We start from the raw sequence: 26,848 nt of genomic DNA, 5'->3' as shown, positions 1-26,848 counted from the left end.
CTGGTTTGATTCAATCTTTGCCTTCTTTGTGTGACTTCCAAGTGTCCTTTTAATAAATGCATCCTTTTGTTGAAGCTGGTTGGAATTGTGCTCCTGGTACTTGCCATGAAGAGTCCTAATCATAAAGAAGTCAAACAGAGAAAGACATGTATCATATGATCTCACTGATATGAGGAATTCTTAATCGCAGGAAACAAACTGAGGGTTGCTGGAGTGGGGGGTGGGGTGGGAGGGATGGGGTGACTGGGTGATAGACACTGGGGAGGGTATGTGCTCTGGTAAGCGCTGTGAATTGTGCAAGACTGTTGAATCTCAGATCTGTACCTCTGAAACAAATAATGCAATATATGTTAAGAAAAAAAAAAGAAGAAGAAGAAGGTAGCGGGAGGGGAAGAATGAAGCGGGGGAAATCGGAGGGGTAGACGAACCATGAGAGACGATGGACTCTGAAAAACAAACTGAGGGTTCTGGAGGGGAGGGGGGTGGGAGGATGGGTTAGCCTGGTGGTGGGTATTGAGGAGGGCACATTCTGCATGGAGCACGGGGTGTTGTGCACAAACAATGAATCATGGAACACTTCATCTAAAACTAATGATGTAATGTATGGGGATTAACATAAGAATAAAAAAAAAAAGAATCTTCACAACTCAAAAAAAAAAAAAAAGAGTCCTAATCATATTTCCTCCATCAGGCAGAGGACCATTTTGGAATAGGTTTTTTCATTCCAGGGATGATAATGAAAAGATTTGAAGTACTAATTAACCCATAGTTAACCCATTAGTGACAATAATTAGAATCCCCTACAGGTCACCAAGATTTGAATGGATGAAACTTGTTTTTGTAGGATGTCCTTGTTATCCCATTATTTCTCTAAAGGAGAGAAAGACTAAGGATAGGACAGTGTGGTGGATAAGATTCCGGGCTTTGGAGCCGTGCAGAATAGAGTTCAAATCCCACCTCCTCTGCTTACAAGCTGTGTGAGTTTGGATATGTGACATTTTGGGGAGGGCTCTTCATTCACTTGGCCTCCGGTCTTCCACACGGTGTTTTGATCTTTGTGTTTCTGACTCCTGTCTCTTGTTGCTCCGTTTGTTCCAAGGAACCTCATCGATGGCTTTCTTTTTTTTGTTTGTTTTTGTTTTTGTTTTGTTGTTGTTTTGTTTTTTTCATCGATGGCTTTCTTAAGACTGTAGAAGTTTGAACAGTTTCTAGTCTCAGTTTCTTTCTCTGAGAAATACGATTTTGAAGATTAAATGAAAGTAAGCAAATTCTACCGATCCTGGCACAGAATGAGTACTCAGTAAATGCTAGTCGACAATGGAAAACCAAGGGCAAATGAACCTCTTTGAAATCCAGGTTCCTCATTCATAGAACGGGGTTGGCATCTTACTCCCATGTACAGTTAGGATTTAAAAAGATGAAGCATTTCAAGTGCTTGTTTAGCACAAAAATTTTGGTTTCCTTCAGCTTTCCTCAGAGAAAGATAGGCGAGGTAGCATCAACACGAATTGGTTCTTTTCTTCTCTGTGGCCTGGCGTCATCATGTTCTATTTCTGAGAGTATGGCGAGACCTGCGGGAGGGCTGGGCTCATTTCTGAAGCTATTTGCCAAAGACCCGGCCAACTAATCGTGGTTAACCCGGTCTGTCTACAGTTGAGGAAGCAGAGCCAATGAGCACTTTCTGATCTTTCCAGAAAAGCACCTCCTCAGACCTGTTCTCTTAATGCAGTCTTCAAAAAATAGATCACATACCTGTATGTCTAGAATGACTCCGCATCTAAGTGGGGGCTGATAGGTTAAGTAGCATGTTTACCAGTCAACTTTTTTTTTAAATTTTTTAAAGATTTTATTTATTTATTTGAGAGAAGAGTGAGTGGGAGAGAGAGAGAGAGAGAGAGCAGAAGGAAGAGGAGTGGCAGAGGGAGAAGCAGATTCCCTCTGAGCAGGGAGCCCGATGCAGGTCTCGATCCTAGGACCCTGAGATCATGACCTGAGCCAAAGGCAGATGCTTAACCCATTGAGCCACCCAGACACCCTAACCAGTCAGCTTTTTCCTGAAATTCATGTAAATGCTGACTCAGAAGTGAAGGGTAAGATGATTTAGAAGAAAAAAATAAAAGATTTCCCACTGAGACATAAATATAAAAAATCCAGTTTTTCTGTGTTACTACCATTTTTTCCTGGCACATAATCTGTGTGGATATATAAAATATACCCCAATTCTACATTACATTTTTGGGGGAACAAATTATAAATATTGTTTTCTCATCGTACATGTATTGAAAGTGATTTTAAAGTACTTTTTGTTGGAGGGAACACATTGCTTTTTGGTTGCTTTAAGCACATTTTACTATGTATTAAAATTCAGTAGAAAATTATTAGCTCCAGATATGCTCCAGATATTGTCCTAACCTAGAAAAAAGAAAACAAAGATATAAAATCATCTAAGAGAAATATTTTGGAATCAATGATCAATGTTCCATAGCAAACTCAGTGTAATCATAAACTGAAATCTAATATGTTAAGGAATTAACCTTACTTTACCTCTGAGAAGCTATGTGGTCTGTGGTTGATTATCTTTGTTAAGGAATCTACTTTTTTTTTTTCTTTTTTAAGATTTTATTTGTTTATTTGAGAGAGAGCGTGCACTGGAGAAGGGGCAGAGGGACAGAGAATATCCAAGCAGACTCCCGCTGAGCATGGAGCCCGATGTGGGGCTCGATCTCACGACCCATGAGATCAGGACCTGAGCCGAAACCAAAAGTTGGATGCTCCACCAACTGAGCCACCCAGGAGCCTACTTTTAAAAATGTGCGGCGATAGCTGTCATTGCAGGGCTGTGCCACTAGGGGCAGCATCACTATTATTTTAGGTTGATCACTGGGTAATTTGGGGTGTACATTTTCTGTGTGCAGAAGAAGAACTGTAACTTGCTTTGTGACGTTGGGAAACCATTTACTTTTTTAAAAGATTTTATTTATTTATTTGACAGAGAGAGACACAGCGAGAGAGGTAAAACACGCAGGGGGAGTGGGAGAGGGAGAAGCAGGCTTCCCACTGAGCGGGAGGCTGATGCGGGACTCGATCCCAGGACCCCGGGATCATGACCTGAGCCGAAGGCAGACGCTTAACGACCGAGCCACCCAGGAGCCCAGGGAAACCATTTCCTATTGGGCCTCAGGTTCTTCAACAAGGCTTTGGACTAGATGAGTTTTGAGATCCTAACCGTTAGAATTCTGGGGCTTGATAATGATTATTTTGGTTGTGCTTAGGATGGAAAGGAGGGAGGAGGACTGAGTTATAATTCCATTGCTTTCACTCTGTGACTTAGAGCAAGTCAACTCCTCTCACTGGTTCTTAGTTTTCTTCATTGTGAGATGAGATGATTTTCCAAATGCTCGTTCCTCTGTCTATGTGCAGATTCTAGTTTCTGGTCAAACAGTTTGGAAATACAGGGCAAAGAAAGTTGAATGGGCTTCTTTCTGTGGAACTTCACAGAGCCTTTTAAATGGGAATATGATAGATACTGGGCATAAAACAGTTGACCAGGGATGATGACATATTTGTTTCCTAGGGCACCATGACAAATTACCACAAACTAGGTGGCTTAAAGACACAGACGTTTGTCATCTTAGAATCCTAGACACAAGAGGCCTGAAATCAAGATGTCAGGAGGGCTATGCTCCCTCTGAACGCCCTAGGGAAGAATTCTTCCTTGCCTCTGCAAGGAACCAGCATAGTTGCTGGTGACCCTCTCTATTCCTTCACTTGTGTCAACATAATTCCCAATCTCTGTCTCCATCTTCAGATGGCCTTTTTCCCCATGTGACTCCAGCGTCTCTATTTCCACATCTCCCTCTTTCTCTCAAAAAGACACAAGTCACTGGATCAGGGCCCATCCCACTCCAGCATGAACTCATCTTTTGCAAAGACCCCATTTACATTTGCAAAGACCCCATTTCCAAATCAGGTCACATTCATAGGTACCAGAGGTTAGGACTTGAAGACATCATTGTGTGGGGGGGGAATGTTACAATTCAATCCACTACGATGATGATGATGATGATAGGAAGAAGAGCAAGAATAAGAGAAAGAAGATGATAGGACAATAATTATCGAGCCCTTATTAAGTGCCATGCAGTATGCTAAGTGCTTTACTACATGCCTAGATCTCTCGAGGGCTTCGAAGTCTGATAAATGCGTCTTCTTCTTAGATTTCACCTCCACAAACTGATAAGCCAATTTTTGCCCAGATTGGGGCATGGGGCAGCTGGTGACGCACCTGTGGATTTAGGCAACACACATGCAGGCTGCATGAGGGGGGAGGTACTCCATTTAAAAAAATATATATATATTTTGAAATAATTGTGGGCTCACAGGAAGTGGCTGTAGACATACTACATCAGAGCCCCCTGGACTCTTCCCTTGGTTTCCCCCAGTGGTGACATGTCACGCATGTACATTGACACTGATACAGTGTTGTCATCCAGACTACAGACCCGATGCAGATTTCACCCGTTTTTGCTTGTGTGTGTGTGTGTGTCTATGCAATTGGATTCAGTGTAGAGCTTAACGGCAACCACCGCCATCATGCTGGTACCAAACAGATCCCCACAAAGGAGCTCCTCCATCTGGGTTCTCTTTTGCATCACTTCACGACTTCAAGGAGAACAGTCCCCATCTGCAGTCTCTGTGTCTTTAACACCAAACCCTTTCTCCTCTCCCTCTTCATCGGACACCTCACAGGTCCCAGCCTCAGAGTCGTCAGCAGACAGCCTAGGCTGTCTTCCTTGTATTACTATTATTTTATTTTCCCCTCTAATTTTATACATGTCTGTTTATGGTAGGAGAAACTAGCTTACCAGAAGCATGAGGCATGAGATTTAAAAAAAAAAAAAAATGTTTCTTTTGAGCAAAGCTATTTAAGTAGCAGAGGCGAGTTACAGTCAAGAAAACCAGGAGGTGGTCTGCAGACAGGGCAAAGAAAGTGAGAGGAACAGTGGGAGAAATGCTTGACATTTAGAGAACACTGTGTTAAGGAAGAACTTTGAGCCTCACTTAGATTCAGAGGGGTTTTATGATAGCCAACAGGAGGAAGAAAATGCAGGTGTTGTCCCTGGGCATGCGTAATATGCCCATTAAAAGTGGAAATTAAAGGAATGCATTTTATTCCTGCATGTCAAAGGAGATTTCAGTTTAGCTGGTCACTCATAACAGTGACTCATCCAGCCGGGCTTTGTAGTCCTCATGTTATTAAATATTGCTCCCGTGGGGGTGGGTGGCCTACCAGGGCTAAGACAGAGGAAGTGGCTTTATTCAGAGGGTCTGGGACACCCCCTGACAAAGGCTCCTGATCTGAAAGGAGGCGATGTCACCAAAGGGCAGGTCTGCACTTTTCTACAACGAGCTGGAAGGGAAGACTCGCTGAATCTGTCCGCCGAAGAACCAAATGGGCTTTGAAGCGAGCACAGCAGAGGTGATGTGGAGACCGGTGAATGTAAGGAGCTAATAAAGATAGCTCAGCTAAGTGTCTAACTCATTAGTTCAGCTTTTGTCTCTTACTGTTAGACTAATTCAAAGAATATATTACGGCACTTTCAGATAAATGGTTTAAACCCACACTAAGTGAGTCAGAAAAATCAATTAATTTGTAAAACCTTACTGCTGGAAATAATCTCAGGTCCGTCCTTTTCCAGGCTGCAGATTTTTCAAGGTGATTTGGGTTTATGGTCCTTGAAGTTTCACCTTGTATATGAAATAGTAGAGTTGGTTTGTTTGTTGACATCATTCGTTCATCTCCTAATTTATTCCACAAATATTTATTGGGCCCCTACAGAGCACCAGACACAGTTCTAGGCTCTAGAGCTATAGGGAATGAATGAATGCAAGTTCTTGCCTTCTTGGAGCTTATGTTTCCTGGGAGAGGCAGAGAGTCAACAAATAAATACATTACTGCATGCCACAAAGTGATAGGCACGATGGACAGAAACAAACGAATGTATTTTGGAAGAACAGGGAGAGAAATGAGGATAGCCTGAGTGGTGAATCAGTTCACGTTTATTGACCACCTACTATGTGCTAGGTATTTCGTGGGTGGTTGTGGAAGGAATAGAGGGCATAGAAAGGTTTACTGGGGGGCGCCTGGGTGGCTCAGTTGGTTAAGCGACTGCCTTCGGCTCAGGTCATGATCCTGGAGTCCCTGGATCGAGTCCCGCATCGGGCTCCCTGCTCCGCGGGGAGCCTGCTTCTCCCTCTGCCTCTGTCTCTCTCTCTCTCTCTCTGTCTCTCATGAATAAATAAATAAAATCTTAAAAAAAAAAAAAGAAAGGTTTACTGGGCACCCACCTGATGGGCAAGGTATAAATGACAAAAATCATGATTATCAGGGATCAGGCACAGCATTTCCCCCAACAGCCCTCCAAGACGGGTGTTACCCTCATGATGCAGTGAAGATTCGGGGATTCTGAAAATTTTAATTACTCTTCACAGCAGAAAAGTTCCAGCTCTAAGATCTAACTCAGATACTTGGTTCTAAAGGTGTTTCCCTCATGCCCCATTCCCTTCTGTACAGCCAGAATTGGAGAAGGGACCCATGAAAGAATAGTCTTGGTGGTGTGCAAGCATGCATGCTGCAAAGAGATATCAACTGTCAACTATAAACTAAACCAAAAGGTCCTTTTACCTTGATTTTATTATTCCACTGATGAATTGGAAGGTATCTGAGGGTCTTACAGGTCTTGCGTTCAGCATTCAGAACATCAAACGTTATCGATGATAGATTCGTGGAAATGCTGACAAACCAAAACAAAAACGTGGTTAATAACAATTTTGCATTACAGAACTTCTGACTCCTAAAAAATAGACCAAAAAAAGGTGAGCACTTGGGGTGCTGGGTGGCTCAGTCGGTTGAGAGTCCGACTCGATCTCAGCTCAGGTCTTGATCTCACAGTTGTGGGTTCAAGCCCCGTGTTGGGCGTGGTGCCTACTTGAAAAAAAAAAGAAAAAAAAGTTTAAGCACTTGTCAATATCAAACCCAGACTTCCCTCCTCTATTCTAGATGCATCTATCCAACTGCCTACTAACATCTACACTTGGATATCTAGCAGGCATCACAAACCCGACATGCCCCCAAATGAACTCCTGATTCCCTCACCCCCCTGAAATCTGTTTCTCCCACCAATGCTCCCAGACTATGTCTTAACAATTGCATCCTTCGGGATGAAATCCAAGCCTTCTCTACTCATCCAAGCCCTCAGAAAATCAGGCTGACTTTATCCTCAAAATGCATTCAGAGTCTAACCACTGCTCTCTGTCTGCTCCTCTGGCATCTTGTCCTGATGTCGACCCTGGCCTGGATAGGACCCCTGGCTTCTCTCTTTCCCTCTGCTCAATTCTCAACATAGGAGACAGAGTGATCCTTTAAAAACCTAAGTCAGATCACATCACGCCTCTGCTCAAAATCTTGCACTGGCTCCCATTTCACTCAAAGCTCTTACGGTGGTATAAAAGGACTTGATGTGATGTGTTCCCATCCCCTCCCAGGCTGCTTCTCCTACTCCAGTCCTCTTGTTCATTGACTCCTGGTACAATGGTGTCTTTGCTTCTCCTTGTTGTTCCAGGCACCCCCCTCCCACCTCCTCGAGAATTTGCTCTAGCTTTTTTCTCAACTGGGACACTCTTCCCCCAGATACCTGCTTGGTTAATTCCCTTACCACCTTTGATCTTTGCTGAAATTTTATCTTCTCTGAGAGGGCTGACCGCTCTACATGATGATGCAAACTGCCTTCTCTCCCCCCTTGGCATGCTCAGACTTCTTTGCTCTGTTCGACTTTGTCCTTTTTTTTTTTTTTTCATAGCATGAATATCCATCACATTCTGTCATCTATTATGTATATCATCTGAACTCCCCTCCTAGAATGTAAGCTTCATGAGGAGTGATATCTTTGTTTTACTTACTCCTGAATCCCAAGCCCCCAAAGCAGTGCCTGGTACCAAGGAGACATGCAATACATATTTGCAGAACAAATGAATGCAAGTCTCAAAGACAGGCCACTCCCCCTGCCCATCATCCTAGCTCGGAGTTCTGCCTATTTATTTGTTTAACTGGGAAAGCCTGTAACCATACTGGATAAAGAGCAAGACAATAGGATTTCATTTTTTCCAGTTAGTCCGCTCTGATGATTGCATGCATGCTAGGGACCCTGAATGTCATGCCACCAACAACTCTGGGGGCTGGAAATACAGTAGCCCGGAGCAGTTAAAAATTCACGGCATGTCTGGGACAATCTGCAATGTGGGCAGCGCCTGGGTTGTCCCATAGGCAAATCCTTCCGGATAGCACTGTTGCAGCCCACATCATTTTCAGAGGACTTCTGATGTGGTTAGAAAACCTGATAAGATGTTGCCCTTTGCATCTTGTTTTTATTCCCTTTCCAGAAAGGAAGAGCAGGCACTTTCATGGCTAGCCTTGTCCTATAACAAAAATCTATGCACCCTACTGGGTATTCACCCCAAAGATACAAATGTAGGGATCCGAAGGGGCACCTGCACCCCAATGTTCATAGCAGTAATGTCCGCAATAGCCAAACTATGGAAAGAGCCAAGATGTCCTTTGATAGATGAATGGATAAAGAATATATATATATATATATATATATATATATATATATATATATATACACAATGGAATATTATGCAGCCATCAAAAAATGAAATCTTGCCATTTGCAACGACATGGTTGGAACTAGAGGGTATTATGCTAAGCAAAGTAAGTCAATCAGAGAAAGACATATATCATATGATCTCACTGATATGAAGAATTCTTAATCTCAGGAAACAAACTGAGGGTTGCTGGAGTGGTGGGGGGTTGGAGGGATGGGGTGGCTGGGTGATAGACATTGGGGAGGGTATGTGCTATGATGAGCGCTGTGAATTGTCTAAGACTGATGAACCACAGACCTGTACCTCTGAAACAAGTAAAGCATTATATGTTAAAAAAAAGAAGAAGAAGAAGAAGATAGTAGGAAGGGAAAAATGAAGGGGGGGAATCGGAGGGGGAGATGAACCATGAGAGACTATGGACTCTGAGAAACAAACTGAGGGTTCTAGATGGGAGGGGGGTGGGGAGATGGGTTAGCCTGGTGATGGGTATTAAAGAGGGCATGTATTGAATGGAGCACTGGGTGTTATACACAAATAATGAATCATGGAACATTACATCAAAGAAAGAAAGAAAAGGAAGGAAGGAAGGAAGGAAGGGAAGAAAAAAAAGAAAGAGAGGAAGGAAGAAAGAAAATTATAATAAACCATAATAATATTTCAAAAAAGAAAAAGAAAAAAATCTATGCACCATTCCGTGTTAAAGTGAATGATAAAGTAGCAAAAGGAAGCATTACTATCTCTTGGGCTGGTAAGAGGGAATAAGATGCTATGCACAAGATAAGGGGTGTCTTTTGTGGGTATCACAGTCTGTCCCTACATGATCATTGGAAGCAGGGAGGTGGGTACATGGTATAGCCACAGACAGGGGGTAGGTGTGATAGTGGGAAGATAAAGTGAAAAGATATGAGTCATCATCTTGGAGAGTAGAGAAGTGAGCTCACCGTGAAGCCCAAGAGGTGCGCCCTATGGGGCTCAAGGTCGATGCAGGTGTGAAGTCATCTGTGTAAAGTGTCCATTAGAGCAACTTTGTTTAAAAAGCAAAGAAAGACATTAATGCCTAGAAAAGAAAATCAAGTAAAATGCTAATGGCTTAAAAAACAGTCTTAATAAAAATAGTCTGTCCACCCATATCAACTGAGTTTTTCATTTCCTGGCTTGATTTTTCTTGGTGTCTCAGATGGCCTTGAGAAGGAAGGGCTAGTGAGGGGCATTGCACATCCTCTTACTTCCTACGTAGAACAACCCCAGATGCCTGGACAATTCCTGCTGAAGTAGGAAGTCTGTAGAAGAGAATCATGCCTGAAGAGTGCCCAGACTCTCTGATCCAGTCCTACTGCCCCCAAATCTTCAAACAAACAGGTGTTAACTCTAAAACCACTACATGGACAATAACCAAAAATTCAAAATGGTCCCCATGTCCAGTTGTGAAAGAACAGTGAAGTGAACTAAGGTGGATTCACAAGGCCAGTTGTCACACACAGGTGTGTGTGTGTGATACCCATGTACATGGATATTTACAGTACCCTTGCTTTCCAAGAATAGACCAATCGGGAAGAACCTCAATATTTGGAAGTAGGAGTATGGCAAATGAATCTGGTACATCCCTACAATAGAATAATAGGTAACTGTTAAGAATAATAAGGTCAGGGGCGCCTGGGTGGCTCAGTCATTAAGCATCTGCCTTCAGCTCGGGTCATGATCTCAGGATCCTGGGATGGAGCCCCGCATGGGGCTCCCCGCTCAGCGGGAAGCCTGCTTCTCCCTCTCCCACTCCCCCTGCTTGTGTTCCCTCTCTCGCTGTCTCTGTCTGAAATAAATAAATAAAATCCTTTAAAAAAAAAGAAGAAAAAGGTCAGTATACATGTACAAACATGGAAAGCTATCCATGTATGTAAATGGCATGGAGGGTAGGGTTTTTTTTTCTTTTTTTGGTTGTTTTGTTCAATGATACAGCATCAACATCTAGCATAGTACCAAGGCATAGTAGATGTTCAGTGTACAACTTTGAATAATAAATCTATTTCTTAGCAAAAAAGAAGAGCGGACTACAAAAGAATGCATACATTACAGTCAATTTTTGTGTGTGTGTGTGTGTGTGTGTGTGCGCGCGCGCGCGCATGTTTGTATGTGTATATGTATAAACACTACCGCTCTATTAGTGACAACAGGGGGGCCCTACAGCTCTATGCTGTTATACTATTGTAACAGACAACCCCTCAATGAAACAATTTGTGTTATTACTCAGTTACTATACCTGCCCGCTATGAGTTGTCTGGGAATTCTGCTCTGTGTCACCTTCTCTCTGGTACTTGGCTGAGAAAGCAGCTACTAACTGAAACATCGGTAGTTGAGACGGCAGAGGAAGGCCCTGGAGGATCTTACCAGCAGTAATTAAATACTCACAACTTGGGGCGCCTGGGTGGCTCGGTCATTAAGCATCTGACTTCGGCTCGGGTCATGATCCCAGTATTCTGGGATCGAGCCCTGCATCGGGCTCCCTGCTACGCTGGAAGCCTGCTTCTCCTCCCACTCCCCCTGCCTGTGTTCCCTCTGTGTCAAAAAGAAAAAAAATGGGGCACCTGGGTGGCTCAGTCGTTAAGCGTCTGCCTTCGGCTCAGGTCATGGTCCCAGGGTCCTGGGATCGAGTTCCACATCCGGCTCCCTGCTAGGTGGGGAGCCTGCTTCTCCCTCTCCCACTCCCCCTGCTTGTGTTCCCTCTTTCGCTGTGTCTCTCTCTCTCTGTCAAATAAATAAATAAAATCTTTAAAAAAAAAAAAAAAAGAAAAAAAAACAAAACTCACAACTCATTGGCCAGAACTAGTCACGTGGTCTAACCAAACCCTACACTAGCCAGCAGGTGCGCTCATACTAGGTGCCTGGGAAAATGGCTGGAACTCTTCGGCAGATACCACAAACAGCATCGCGGAAATACCCATGGAATCGTTAAAAATAGTTACAACTGAAGAAAGTTTGAGGAGGATCCAGGGGTTAATTTTTTTTTTTTAAAGATTTTTATTTATTTATTTGACAGAGAGAGAGAGAGAGAGCACAAGCAGGGGGAGTGGCAGGCAGAGGCAGAGGGAGAAGCACGCTCCCCGCAGAGCAGGGGGAGCCCGATGTGGGGCTCGATCCCAGGACCCTGGGATCATGACCTGAACCGAAGGCAGTCGCTCAACCAACTGAGCCACCCAGGCGCCCCGAGGGGTTAATTTTTAATTTTCATTTGGTATACTCTGTTTTTTGACATTTTGCAACTAATTCATTATATAATGAAATATTTTTACAAACGAGTAATAAAATTTTAAAGTATACATTAATATGATGAAATATGCTACAGCTCTAGAAATGTTTAGGATGTATTTTTATAACATGCCGGAATTTTTATGCTCTGATGTTAAGTGAGGAAGGTAATATAAAACTTTTTATGTGGTTTCATTTCAATTGTCTAAAGAAATGCTTAGAGAAAGAGCTCTAGGAAGAAATATGCCAAAATATTAGTAGTACTTCGTTTGGGTATATTTGGGTGATGAGATTATGCCTGTTTTCTTCTTCTCCTCCTTCTCTATAATACTTCTTTAGATTCTGCAAATTCGCCACTATGATTAAGTGTTGCTATTATAAAAAGAAAAGAGCATGCATTAAAAAAAAAGGCTGATCTCTAGGGAAAGAATGACCTAATATGTCAACTCCCAAAACATAAATGGACAAATATGCCCATAACCATAACTTTTCAGGAAAAAAAATTAGTAATAAGTGGACATTTCCTGTCCCAGAAAACCTTGAGTTTTATAAAAGCCTTGCAAATAGGCATGGGATTATAGCACAAATAGTTTCTCCCCAGCGCTGTTCTTTTAATATAAAATGGGGAGAAAAAATGAGTTTTTATAAGGACTGCTTTCAACTTTTGTTCTAAAGTAAGATTTCTACAAAACTTTGAAAGCGAATTTTCCATTTTGCCAACATAGATCATTGTTTTCAACTGGTCTTCACGAGAACACTCAGCAACAGTGTTCGTGTCCTACTTGTTTCACATGTGTGGGTGCAGCTACTTCACATATGTTGAATCAGAGAATTTTAAAACTGACAGGGCTCCCAGAAACAACGCTTTGATTGAAATGGAAGCTCAAAGAGATAGGAAATTATACTAGCTAGCATTGATCGGGCACTTGCTCTTCATGACGTGCCCACACAACAGGATGTATCACCCTTGGAACTATTGATATTGGAGTCCAGATGGTTCTTTTTTGGGGGGGGGGGCGTCCTCTGCACAATAGGGTGTTTGGTAGCATCCCTGGCTTCTACCCACTAGATGCCCGTGGTATCCCCGCTCAATCATGACAACCAAAATGTCTCCAGACATGGCCAAATGCCTGCTTGATGACATTTGAGAACCACTGCCATCCAACCCTTTAAAAAATCCCTGACAACAATGGAGATGTTACGATGCCCATTTTAGAGAGGTTAAGTACGTGCTTCTAGATGCAGAGCAAGTAAGTGCCAGAACCAGGGTTTAAATCCAGATTCCCACAACTCCATGTGGTAGTAACTGCCCACGAGTAAACATTTACCCATGTCAGGCATGGCGTGAAGCTCTTTACTTATACAAATGGTCCCCGACTTAGCATGGTTCGACTTAACAATTTTTTGACTCTGCAATGGTGTGAAAGTGAGATGCATTCAGTAGAAACTGTACTTGGAGTTTTGAATTTGGATCTTTGCCCAGGGTAGGGACATGCTGTAGGATCCTCTCTTGTGATCCTGGGCAGTGGTGGCAGCTGCAGCCCCCAGGCACACGATCAGGAGGGCAAACAACCAATAAGCTGACACGCATTCTGTCTGTACCCATATGACCATTCTGTTTCTCACTTTCGGTACTATATTTAATAAACTGTGCATGATATTTAACACCTGGTTATAAAATAGGCTTTGTGCTAGATGATTTTGCCCAACTGTAGGCTAATATATATGTTCTGAGTACGTGTAAGGTGGGGGCGAGGCTAAGCTACGCTGTAGAGTGGGTTAGGTGCATCAAGTGCATTTTCGACTTAATGATATGTTCAGCTTATGATGGGTTTATCCAGGTGTCACCCCATCATAAGTTGAAGAAGATCTATACATCCTTGTAGATACAGATATTGACTCTAAGGAGGGGATGCACGTAGGATTCCTGTTTTGTCATAGGAGCGAACTAGGCTCGGCAAGTTTATACAATTTGGCCAAGATCACTTAGCTAAAAAGCTGCAAGTCTGAACTGGAATAAAGCACTGCTTGACGTCACAGTGCATACTCTTTACCTCCTGCGGGAGCTTCTATTATAGAACACGTATTGCCAAGGTAGGGTGGGGGAGTTGAGAAAATACGATTTAAAATGTTTTTTTAGGGCGCCTGGGTGGCTCAGTTGGTTAAGCGACTGCCTTCGGCTCAGGTCATGATCCTGGAGTCCCGGGATCGAGTCCCGCATCGGGCTCCCTGCTCGGCGGGGAGTCTGCTTCTCCCTCTCCCGCTCCCCCCTCTTGTGCTCTTTCTCTCTCTCAAATAAATAAATAAAATCTTAAAAAAAAAATGTTTTTTTAAGATTTATTTATTTATTTTAGAGAGCGAGAACAGGGGGAGGGGCAGAGGAAGAGGGAGAGCGTCTCAGGCAGACTCCCCACTGAGCGCGGAGCCCCAAGGGGGGCTCCATATCACGACCCTGAGATCATGACCTGAGCCAAAACCAAGAATGGGATGCTTAACTGACTGAGCCACCCAGGCGCCCTGAGAAAATATGATTTTTAAAGTAAGGCTTGCTGCAATTAAGCTCATTGGTCATTCATTCATTCATTCATTGTATATGCCCAAACCCTGGGGTGGCCGCATAACATAAGTTCTAAAGAGCAGGGTCTCAAATCCTGCTCCACCAATTCCTAACTCTGTGGCCTCGAGCATTTTGCTAAAGTTCTCTGAGCTGCAAACCTCATTTTCTTCATCTGTAAAATTAGGATAAGTACCTACTTTTTAGGATTATTATGGAGAGAGAATGAAGCAATGTGTGGAAAATGCAGAGCATGGTATGAAACACTGTAATTGATGGATATAATTTTTTAATAAACGTTATTACTGTTGTTGTTACTTCCCAGAAGGGATTGAACTGGCTAAGTTCTAAATGCATGCAGGGTTGAATAATATGAAAATAGCTAAAGAAAAATTGTCACTTGAGGGAAAGGCATTTGAAATGCCAAAGCAGTCCTGAAGCAATCTAATATAATAGCATTTACCTGCTGTTGTATAAGTTAGCTTTTGGAAAAAAAAAAAAAATCCACATTAACCCAAGATTGGCATTAAAATTAAAAAAAAAAAAAGATTTTAACTTTCTGTTAGCAAATGCAACAAGATATCCTTATAACACTCTAAAGAAACTAAAATAAGTCTATAATTTTCTAAATTTCTTAACATCATTTTGCCTGTTTCTAGTTTGAGAATTTGGGGGCAAAAAAGAAAACAAACTTCTGTTGCTAGGAACATTTCAATAAATGAAGATATTTCTCTGCCCACATAGATGCCCCCATGAACCAGTTCTCCTGTTCTTCCCCAAACCAAATTACACACAGATGTATGGTTATGTCTGAAGATGTTTATTAAACCTAGTCATTTCAATTCTGAATTTAGCTACAGATTCAAGATACCAAATGGGAGGGGAGAAAGGATTGGACAAATAATATAAGTTATTTCTCCCAAGGCAGCTGTGCTCTATCTGCTCTATCTGCTAGATCTGAATCTAATTGTCTGCTCCAAATTTATTTTATCCTTAGTAAATTGGTTAAATGATCTAAAAGTCATATGAGAAGGCTAAGTCTAATATCTAGGGGTCAGGATTTAACACTGGAAGTCTTGTGGTCATTAGTCCTACTTTCTAAAGTTACCCCTAACTAAAATCCATGGAACTGGTTAATTCGCCCACCCTGGATGTATCTTTCTGCTTCCCACTTGGGAGATTAAATTTAAAAGGATAATACCTAAAACAAACAAACAAAAAAAAAAAAAAAACTGCTAGGGTCCATGTTAGAATAACCAGATTAATCTTTCTGAGATGTAACTGGGTTAATTTGGAAAGGCAGTAAACATAGTGGTTAACTATGGGGACCTTCAGTATTTGAAAAAACCGACTTCAGATGTTAGTTCTGCTATTTAATTGCTTTGACAGGCAGGGTATATAATGTCCTACAAAGAGTCTTACCACCTGGTATTCATGTCCCTACGCAACCCTCTTCCTTTGGGTGTGTACTGGTCTGGTGACTTGCTGCTAACCAAAAGACTATAGCAAGAGTGACAGGATGCTACTTCTGTGATGAAGCTATGCACAATGAGTTCTGTCTCACTAGAAGATTTTCTCCTTTCCTGGCTTTGATATTGTGAGCTGCTATGTTGGAAAGGACATGTGCCAAAGGACTGAGGGCAGCCTCCAGCCAAGTGCCAGCAGGAACTAAAGCCCTCAGACCAACAAGCAACCATGTAAGAGCTTGGCAGCAGATCTTCCCCGGTCAAGTCTTCAGATGAGACCCCAGTCTTGCTGGCACCTGGTGGCAGTCTGTGACAGCCTACATGCAGCGTTCCTAGCCAAGCTATGCCCAGACTTCTGACCCTCAGCAAATGTAAAATAATAAATAGTTGTTGTTTTAAGCTGCTAAGCATGTGGTAATTTGGTATGTAGCAATAGATAACTAATACGGGGGCTGTGCCACCTTGGGTGAGCTACTAAACCTCTCTGAGCCCAAGTTCCTCAACTGTAAATTGGGGATGCCTATACCTATTTCTCAGGTTGGCTGTGAAGATTCCATAAGCTAAATGCTTACTATTATAGCTGGCGCCCTGTGAGCTTACTTTAAAATTTACTTTTATTTTATTGACAACATTTTATTTTTTCTTAAGATTTTATTTATTTATTTATTTAGAGAGAGACAGAGTATAAATGGGGGGAGGAGCAGAAGGAGAGGGAGAGAGAGAAGCTCAAGCGGCTCCACACTGAGCGTGGAGCCCGACAGGGGGCTCGATCTCATGACCCTGAGATCATGACCTGGCTGAAGTCAAGAGTTGGACACTCAAACGACTGAGCCACCCAGGCGCCCCTATTGACAACATTTTCTATTCACCATGCACACCAATCTCAGAAGTTAATTAATGCAATGTATAGGAGATTAAAAAAGATAAGCCATTTTTTTCATAGAAATCACACTTCAAGAAATTCTGTTACAGTTGACGTGGAAGAAAGCATAGTTCAGATTTCTTCCTCCTGATTCTTGGGCAGTGAGGGGTGGGGGAGGCAGTTGGGTATCCGTATGCCAGAGGAAAGAAGACCCCAAAGGAAGGCAACTGGAAACAAAAGTTCCACAGAAAAATCTAACAAAGAGGAGTGCATACATACTTGATATGAGTGAATTGATCTACCCATGGCTTTGTTTGGCAATTGTCAGGGAGCTGGGGAGTTTCATACATGTTGGTGGAACAGAAGGCACCCTGAGAAACCCCATCAACATTTCACATGTGTATACTCTTTAGTCTCATGGCTCCGTTTCTAGGAATTTATCCTGAAGAAATTATCAGAAACGTGTACCAATATGTTGAAACTGTTCATTGCAGCATTGCTTATAAATATTAGGTTGAAACACGAACTGCTGATATTTGACCATTTTGATGTATGAAAACAGCAATTTCACATAGTTCTATTGAGAAGAAGAGAATTTGAAACAACCCCAGAATAGAACCCAAATGGAATTTGGAACAATTCAGAGTTTTACACACACACAAACACACACTCTCTGTGTATAAATGGTGTCAACATATTAAGTGAAGAAAGCAGCTTACAAAACAGCAGATCCTGGGCACCTGGGTGGCTCAGTCATTAAGCCTCTGCCTTCGGCTCAGGTCATGATCCCAGGGTTCTGGGATCGAGTCCCGCATCGGGCTCCCTGCTTGGCAGGGAGCCTGCTTCTCCCTCTCCCACTCCCCCTGCTTGTGTTCCTGCTCTTGCTATCTCTCTCTCTGGCAAATAAATAAATAAAATCTTTAAAAAACAAAAACAAAAAAACCAGCAGATCCCCCCCCCTATATCCCCCTGAGCATTTTCGTGGAGCTCTGAGGGTAGTGAAAAAGGCTCAGAAATAAACATACAAATTCTAATATTTTGTGCCATTGCTCCCCACTCCATCATGCTTCCCAGTGGAGGGGTTTTCCTGACTCTTCTCCATCCCACCCCTTTATAACATGCCAGGGGAGGAGGGAGGACTTCCCTGATTGGTCACTTGTCAAGGATGAACTGGGCATGAGCACTTCCTCTCACTGGGTCAGCCTGGTTCCAGAGCTGGCCTCCTGTTATCTGCTCCCCACTAAACCAGGCAAGTTTAGAGGAGCCGGTTCTGCCCCTGCTGGGAGATGCTGATCATTATCCAGCTGAGCAATGACTGGGCGAGTTATCTATTGCTACATACCAAATTACCATCTCATTCAGAGGCAGAAAGCATTAGAAAGCCCACTTGGTTACCTACATCAGCTATGTCCTCCAAATTTGCTTTTATCAGTGATAAGAGATAGATTGATCTCCTTAAATATCCAATAAAATATCCTTACATAGCTAATAAAGAAGATATTTCTTGGACACCCCCCTAAATCCCTAATACACACACATTCCTATAAACATTATAAAGTCAAGCTATATCTATAATGGGTATCAGTATCTGTATATCTAAAACTGTTTGCTGTAGGGATGTCTGGGAAGGATAGGATTACGGAAATTCTCATCTTCTCTTCAGTGCTTTACCATTTTGCAAAGACCATAGCTGTATCAGGTAGTTGGACTTTTCCTGGGAAATTTGGGAAATTAAAGAGGGGCCTTAAATCTCACAGTTTACCATCTCCGTCTTTCCGTAACACTGGACTACCTGGGTGGCAGACAAAAACGTATGAATAGAACACCAGCAAAAAAGGGTCATAAAAGGAGAAAAAATTCCCTCCATTTCCGCTTGTTCAAAAGCGAATTCATCATTTCCCCACTACCCCCAAAATTGGCTCTCGCCTCCAACTAACCTGTTTCTGAGAGCAGAATCATTTTTTCTTCTATTTTCTCAGGCTAGAAACCCAAGCCTTTGATTCCTGCGTTAGAGTCCCTGTATTCATCCTGTCACCGGGGTCTTTGTTTCATAGCATCTCTGTACTACATTTTTTTTTTTTAATTTTCCGTTCTGACTGCCAGAACTTTCCACCTAGCCGTTTCAGATTTATATTGCTCTCTTCACATCCAGTTCCTTCCAACCAAAACCATAGTCTGTCCGTCTGTCTGTCTTAAAGCAACTCGTCTGCCTAGTGTTCAAAGTTTTCCCCAATTTGCTTCTACCTAATCAGTCTTTCTCCATACTGTTCTTCCCACAGATCTGTTTCCTCCCTTCCTTTCCTCTCCTCCCATGGTTTGTAACCCATGCTCACCTCTAGGGGGAGCTCAAGACCCTCCTCCCTCACCTCCAATTGATTTTGTTGCCCAAAGCCAGTAAGGCTACATTAAAGGGGGAAGCTTTAGCACAAAATCAGAATTAAATTCTGATTCCTCCTCTTAGAAGCATCCTGGCCAGTTTCATCTACTATTAATACTGACAATATGGACAATCGTGACAGGTACCATTTTTTGGAGAGCCGATCACATACCAGTCGAGGTGTTTTTCCTCCAGTTTCTCATTTAATCCTCCCCCCAAACTCTATGAAGTATTCCACTTTGAAAATGAGGACACTGTGGCTCGGTGGACCCTAGGGGACTTGCCTGAGGTCAGATGGCAAGTAAGTGATGGAGCTGAGATGCTACCCAGGTCTATCTCCTCCAGAGCCCAAGCTCTCAATCTGCACACAATGCTTTCCTACAGCCCCCGGGATAGATTATGATGACAGGGTCCACGTCTAACTTCTCTGTGTCCTTCAAACAGCCTCTGTTTTCTCATCAGCCAGATGGCAATAATACAAATCTGTATTAGTTTTCTAGGGCTGCCATAACAGATTGCCGCCAACTGGGTGGCTTAAAACAACAGAAAGAGAGGGGCGCCTGGGTGGCTCAGTCGGTTGAGCACCTGAGTCTTGATTTCAGCCCAGGTCATGATCTCAGGGTCCGGGGCTCGAGCCCTGCATCCGGCTCTGCCCTCAGCAGGGAGTCTGCTTGTCCTTCTCCCTTTGCTCCCTGCCCTGCTCATGCTCTGTCTCTATCTCTAAAATAAATAAAATCTTAAACAATGACAACTACAGAAATAGAATCTCTCTCAGCTCTGGAGTCTAGAAGTCCAAAATCAAGGTGTCAGCAGGACTGTGCTCCCTCAGAAGGCTCTAGGGGAGAATCCTTCCTTGCTGTTCTTCAAGCTGCAGGTGGTTGGCTACAATCCTTGGTGTTCCTTGGCTTGTTGATGTGTCACTCCAATGTCTGCATCTCTCATCACATGGCCTTCTTCTCTGGGGGTCTATGGGCATCCTCTCCTCTTCTTATAAAGACACCAGTCCTCAGACCAAGCTTGTCCTACTCCAGTGGGATCTCACCTTAACTTGATTGCATCTGCAAAGACCCTATTTCTTTTTTTTTTTTTTTTAAGATTTTATTTATTTGACAGAGAGAGAGAGCACAAGCAGGGGGGAGCAGCAGGCAGATGGGGAGGGAGAAGCAGACTCCCCACTCAGCAGGAAAGGCAAGCAGAACCCACATTCTAAGGACAGGGGAGCAGGTGAGGAGCTCCAAGAGCCCGGGTCTAGTTCATGGGTCAACTGGCAGTCACGATGTTTTGATGACATCCCCCAACACTTTAAGGAGATCAGATCATACACTCAATATATCATTGAGTCATGAGGATTGGAGTTTTCAGGAGAACACTAATTCTTTTTTTTTTTTTTTTTTTTAGATTTTATTTATCTATTTGAGAGAGAGAGAAATTGAGATAATGAGTGGGAGGAGGGGTAGAGGGAAAAGCAGAGTCCCTGCAGAGCACGGAGCCCAATGCAGGACTCGATCCCAGGACCTTGGATCATGACGTGAGCCGAAGGCAGACACTTAACCCACTGAGCCACCCAGGCAAACACTAATACTTGTTGAGAAAGGGAAAATAGGGTTTTTCATGGCACCGAGTAATTGTAAAATATTTAAATAGTTCAGGAGGCTGAGTTCATGATATAGTTGAATAAAATTAAGATTGGAAAGGAAGAGTAAGCCCCTACAAGATTATTTACAGAAGATTATTTATTGCCAGAATATTATTTATAAGGGGTGTTAAGCAATGTAGGGGAGATGAAAAAAAAAAAGAAAAGAAAATGGAGGAACAAAAGCTTAAATGAGGAAATTAAATTCAAGTGTTTGGATGAAAAAAAAAACTGGAGTAATTAGTATTAACTGCTTCAGAGGCCAAGAACTTTATCATAGTAGTTCTGGACACTTCTGGCTATTCATGATCTGCATGCCCATCATGTGCCGGTGGACAGAAAAACACCAGGAATGGGGTAGGGTTCATTAGCTTTGAGTTGCTCATGAAGGTTCTAAAGCAGAGCTGTCCATTAGAAATTTCTACAATGATGGGAACGCTCCACATCTGTGCTCTCCAGCATGGTAGCCCTAATCAGATATGATGCCCAGTTAGATGTGAATTCAGATAAACAACATATGACTTTTTTTCTTGTAAGTATGCTGGGCCATACTTTATCGTATATTCAGATTGAACTGGAATGTCCTGGATCTTTTTCCTCTAACTCAGGTCATCCTAGCCGCATGTAGCTACGGAGCACTTGAAATATGTCTTGTGTACCTGAAGAACTGTCATGGAAATGTTATTTAATTTTGATTAATGGAAGTAGTCGCGTGTGGCTAGCAGTTACCGTAATGGTCAGCTCGATCTGAAGAAATAGGGTACGTGGGAGGACCTCTGCCAGCGTGAGATTTCCCTGGGGATGGTGTTCGAACTCACATTCTTCATTCCGGGTTCCACACGTCAGGAAGCCCTGCCTCCATGCATAAGAAACCCCGAGTGCCCTGCCATGCTGGGAAGTCTTCAGGAGCGTATCTGAGAGAGTAATGACCACAATAAGAACAAGCTGTTTGTTGAGCAATTATTATGGGCCATGAGACGTACTTTAAATATGCTATGTCCCTGATTTCTGCCAACAACTCTGCAGGTAAACATGATTACGTTCACTGCACAGGTGAGGAACACGTAGCTCAGAGAGGTTAAGTGACTTGCCTAAGGTCACAGAGCTGGTAAGTAGAGTTAGCTTACATTCAGGTCATGTGACTGAACAGGGTAAAAAATTGCATCCCAAGGGGACAAGTTTTCAAAGACTGAAGAAATTCTTCAAGCCAAATGGTAAGCAGCAAAGAGGATAGGCACCAAATTGACATGGAAATTGACCATGATCAGCAGAAGGAGGGTGAAGAGAGGGGTGCAGGCTTTGCTATTTTGGTAAATGGTAGGATGACTCCAGGCACTTACTTGGCTTTCTTGAGGCTCCATCATTTCATTTTTAAAATGAGGTGAAACTTTATTTTATTTGAGGGATAACAGGAGAAACTATGTGTAAAGACCTGGAAGATCACTCATAAATGATCATTATACATGGTAGCATACATAAGTTATATTTTCTTTCTGATAATAAAAACACAATCTACAAGCTATGCGGCTCACCCAAGAGAGTTGCAATGATATCTAAAAGGTCTCAAGGACATGATTTACCTTTTATGCTGGAGAACACAGGTACACCTGAAACATTTTGGAAATTCTCTAACACCTTGGAAAGGGGGAAAGTGTGCAAGCCCTGTTAATACCAAGCCTGTGACAATATCAGTGAAGTCAATAAACTAAAAAAACAACAACAGCACAACGACTTGGGGGGTCTGAAGGATACATGGCATGTCGACCAGGTCCAAGGTATTTATTTTCAGTTTTTAAAAAACGATCAAGTGTGTAAAATTGACATCCTCATGGACTGCCCTTCACCTTGACCCCATCCCATTCCCTAGTCCATCATTCCTTAGTCCCGCCTGAAGAAGTGCAGGTCAGGAGTGGGTAAAGGTGAGGGGCACCCGGCGCCCACATTGCTGAGTCATTATATTGTGTCTCACATGTTCACGTATCTCAAATGTGCTGCACCAGGATAATCTCCTTCCTTCCAGAATGATGATACCAACCTGAATTAAAGCCTCACTCTGGGACTTTAACACTTCCAAAAAAGACCTCTGACAATCTGTGTGAGTCAAGGTTCTCCAGAGGAACAGAAGCAAAAATGTGTAGATACAGAGAAGGAGATTTATTTTAAGGAATTGGCTCACACAGTTATGGGGGCTGGCAAGTCCAAAATTTGGAAGGTGAGCCAGCAGGCTGGAGAACCAGGAAGAGCCAATGCTGCAGTTGAAATCCAAAGGCCATCTGCTGGCTGAAAATCCTCACACTTGAGGAATCACTCTGTTCTATTCAGATCTTCAACTGATTTGATGAGGCCCACCCACATTATGGAGGCCGATGTGCTCTCCTCCAAGTCTACCAATTTAAATATAAATCTCATCTAAAGAATACTCTCACAGAAACACCCAGAATAATGCTTGACCAAATATCCGGCACTGGAGGCCAGCTAATTTGACATAAAACTTATCATCACATAGTCCACCAGGAATGACTATATCCATTAAAGTCAAGCCCAGGCACTTTCCTCTAAATGAGGCATTGAGCTCTTATGCCAAGCCTACTGGCTCAAATCTGTAAACCAACCTGGCTCATAATCCTAACAACCTTTGTCGTCTGGTTTCCCAAACCTGGGCAGACAAGAAATGAGAGAAGGAGGTAGAGTGAGGACTTGCTACAGGCAGATTCCAGAAGCAGTGAGAAGTGACAGCTCACAGCCTGACAGTGAGGAGAAGATGGAAGATCTCTAAAAAGTAGATGGAAGAACAATAAAAGCTGAGCAGCATAGGGCCTTTGAGTGTTAACACAAATTGTTCTGCTTGCTTCACGGAGTGAGGCTGTAATAGAGTCCAGTACAGCAACTGGTGTTCTTCATTATATACCTGGGTCTCTAAGTAACAACACATTTGGATTAGCTGTTACAAGGGGTAGGATGGAAGGAAAAGGGCAGTTTTTAAAGGGTGGGGAGGAGGCATGGTAGTCACTGGCTGATATGCTCTCCTCCTCTCACCCCCAACCCTCACCTGTGCATGGGGAATACAGTGGATTCTCTATTGGCTCTTTTAAAAAATTAGTCATTCCCCCTTTCTTGGGGCAATCAGGGCATCTGGATCTCATTTTAAGAGAACTATGCTCTTCATCCTCAGGCAGGTGGTTTGAGTGATATTGATAGCACTCCTTCTACAGGGGTGGCCCTTCTAGCTTAAGCCAGTCTAAACATGCCATTTATCTTCTGACCTTGCTTCAGAAAGGAGCACATATTCAAATTGGGATTGCAGTGATACAAATGGATGTTTGTGGGGGTGGGGGGTGAGAAAAAGAGACTTTTTTTTTTCCTTCTCCTCCCTAGATGGTATCTCATGAGGGTATGGTCTAGAACTGTTGTAGCCATTCTGCTCCTGTGAAGGGGGAGCCTGGAATTTTCAAGTGATGGGAAGGAGTTCCCTACATGGAGACTGAAGATAAAGCCAAAATTACCAAAGGCAGAGAGGATAAATGGAGAAAGTTGGATTCTTATAACATCCTATGAGCAGCTTGATCAAACGTCGCCTGAAGCTTCTTAGGGTTTTTTTTTTTTAAAAGATTTTATTTATTTATTTGAGAGAGAGAATGAGATAGAGCATGAGAGGGGGGAGGGTCAGAGGGAGAAGCCCGATGCGGGACTCGATCCCGGGACTCCAGGATCATGACCTGAGCAAAGGCAGTCGCTTAACCAACTGAGCCACCCAGGTGCCCGCTTCTTAGGGTTTTTAATTTATATATGCCAATGGATTCCTTTTTTTTTTTTTTTTAAGATTTTATTTATTTATTTGACAGAGACACAGCGAGAGAGGGAACCCAAGCAGAGGGAGTGGGAGAGGGAGAAGCAGGCTTCCCGCCAAGCAGGAGCCTGATGCGGGGCTCGATCCCAGGAACCTGGGATCATGACCTGAGCCGAAGGCAGACACTTAACGACTGAGCCACCCAGGCGCCCCCAATGGATTCCTTTTTTGATTGAGCCAATTTGAACTGATTTTTGGTTATTTGCTAGGACATGATACCTGACTGATAAAACACCTAATCTTGAAAAAAGAGAATTTTGACTAGAAAAAAATGAGTTGAAGAGATAGTCGATAACAATATCAACTCAGAAAAAAATGTATCAAGCACCTCATATGTTCGAGAAACTGCCCAGAGCTTCACTGACTTCTCACAATAGCAAATGACATTGGTGCTATGATTATCTCATTTTAAACAAAGATGCTAAAGCTCAGAAGGATGACGTGACTTGCTCAAGGTTGCACAGAAAGGAAATGGACTGAACAGGTCCAGCAGAGCAGGTCCTGCTGCCCAGGAATATGCTCTTCTCATGCTGCCAGGCAGACAGCTGCACAGAAGAGGGTATGAGCTGGAAGAGCTCGGTCAGAGGAGAGTGGAACCACTGACCTGTAGTGATGAGGGGAAGATGGGACATGCTGCTGGGACCCAGTGGTGGACAGGTTTGGTTCCAGCCATTATTATCATTCAGTGGTTCCTATGTAGTTCTGAGGTTACTCATCATCACTAGCAATAGAGCTATGCCCAACCACTACCCAGGTTCAGATCAGGGTTATATTGTCAGGATATTCATAATCCATTTATTCATGCAGCAGCTACTGGAGTGTTTATGCCTCAAGCATCCTGCCTGGTGAGCACGACAGTCGAGGTAACCACCCTCGTGGACCTTAACAGCCGAGCTGGGAAAGACATCAGGGAATAAATAATGACATCTGAAACAAATAAATACATCTGTAAATAATGACTATGTGTGGTGATAGCTCCAACTGTGCAAAGGGCCACCTATAAGAGACAAGAACGGAGTGTTATAAAAAGAACGAGGAGACCTGGTTTAGATAGGAAGGGTGTGTGCAAGTGTTGGGGGTAAAGCCTCTCCTTGGAAGCGTGATTAAGCAGAGACCTTGCTGTTTAAATGGGCACATGCATTCTAAGCAGATGGATCCACTTGTGCAAAAAAGGAACTGGATTTGTATATTTAAGGAACTGAAAGAGGACAGTTACTGGGTGAGAGGTAGGCGGGGGCTGGGACTTGCAGGGTCTTGAGTCCCCCACTGGGACTTTTAATTCTCATTTTGTCATTCCCTCTTGAATGTTTCCTGAGAATCCTCCCCTGGGCCAGACCATATGCAGGGAATAGGGATATGGTGATCAATAGTGATGATGATTATAATGCGTAATATTCTTTGAGGACTTACCATTTGCTATTAGAACTCTTGTCCAAGATTGGAAGCAGTCTCCTGGATGTAGGCAGCTAGTTGAGAATTTCCCAAACTTGACGGATCAAAAGAACTCCTTAAGGAGTTAAAAACAGACCCTTCTCCTGGAGATTTGGATTCAGTAGGTGCAACTCCTCCTGGAATTTGTGTTTTTAACAACTTTAGCAAACACAGGCCTAAAGCAGTGTAGCGCAATGGATCCCCCCCCCCCCTTTTTTTCTTTTTCTTCTGGACAGATCCCAGTTTGAGTGGGTGGCAACTTCACTGCTTTTGCAGTCACCTTGTACAAACTGCTCCAAGTCTCTGAGCATCATCAGTTTCCCCTTCTGACAAATGCGGCTAATGACAGCACCATCTCCTGACGCTGATGTGCAGATTAGGTGAGCTATGATTCCTAGTGATCGATGATGACAGTGACTGGATGATGATGAAGATGCTCAGGTGTCCTAGATCACAGTTGGTGGCTCGGAGGACTGTCCTGAGACAGGGCCCAGTTCTTCTGACCTCAAGCTAGGGTTGTCGTTTGAAATACAGGAGCCCAGTTACACTGGAATTTCAGATAAACGATGCAAAATTTTAGTGTAAGTATCTCCCAAATATTGCATGGGCTATACTTACACTGAACAGTCATCCACTGTTTATCTGAAATTCCAACCTAACTGGGCGTCCTGTATTTTTATTTGGGGGACCTGGCAACGCCACCTTAGGGGAAAGGAAGTCCCCACCCCCCAGCCTGAGCCCGAGAGCACCCGCCCTGCGCACGCACGCGGGCCCCAG

At 43.2% G+C, this 26,848-nt stretch overlaps 2 long non-coding RNA genes across 2 annotated transcripts; both read right to left on the bottom strand.

The window, feature by feature from the left end:
* Window positions 1-672: 672 nt before the first annotated feature.
* LOC123842412 (uncharacterized) lies at window positions 673-10,213 on the bottom strand. The gene is made up of 4 exons (XR_006790408.3): window positions 9,603-10,213; window positions 6,882-6,982; window positions 6,683-6,791; window positions 673-2,412 (listed from the first exon to the last, which is right to left on the bottom strand). It is a non-coding gene; the product is annotated as an uncharacterized LOC123842412 (long non-coding RNA).
* A 9,571-nt stretch (window positions 10,214-19,784) lies between these two features.
* Window positions 19,785-26,818, bottom strand: LOC135364533 (uncharacterized). Its single transcript, XR_010411848.1, has 3 exons — window positions 26,352-26,818; window positions 26,051-26,208; window positions 19,785-21,707 (listed from the first exon to the last, which is right to left on the bottom strand). It is a non-coding gene; the product is annotated as an uncharacterized LOC135364533 (long non-coding RNA).
* Window positions 26,819-26,848: the final 30 nt, after the last annotated feature.

The sequence above is a fragment of the Mirounga angustirostris genome, unplaced genomic scaffold, assembly GCF_029215605.1.
Source record: "Mirounga angustirostris isolate CCGP_5_RB_7025 unplaced genomic scaffold, mMirAng1.0.hap1 SCAF_5, whole genome shotgun sequence".
Lineage (NCBI taxonomy): Eukaryota > Metazoa > Chordata > Mammalia > Carnivora > Phocidae > Mirounga > Mirounga angustirostris.
Note: the sequence above shows the minus strand (reverse complement) of the source record. Positions and strands in the feature narration are given on the sequence as shown.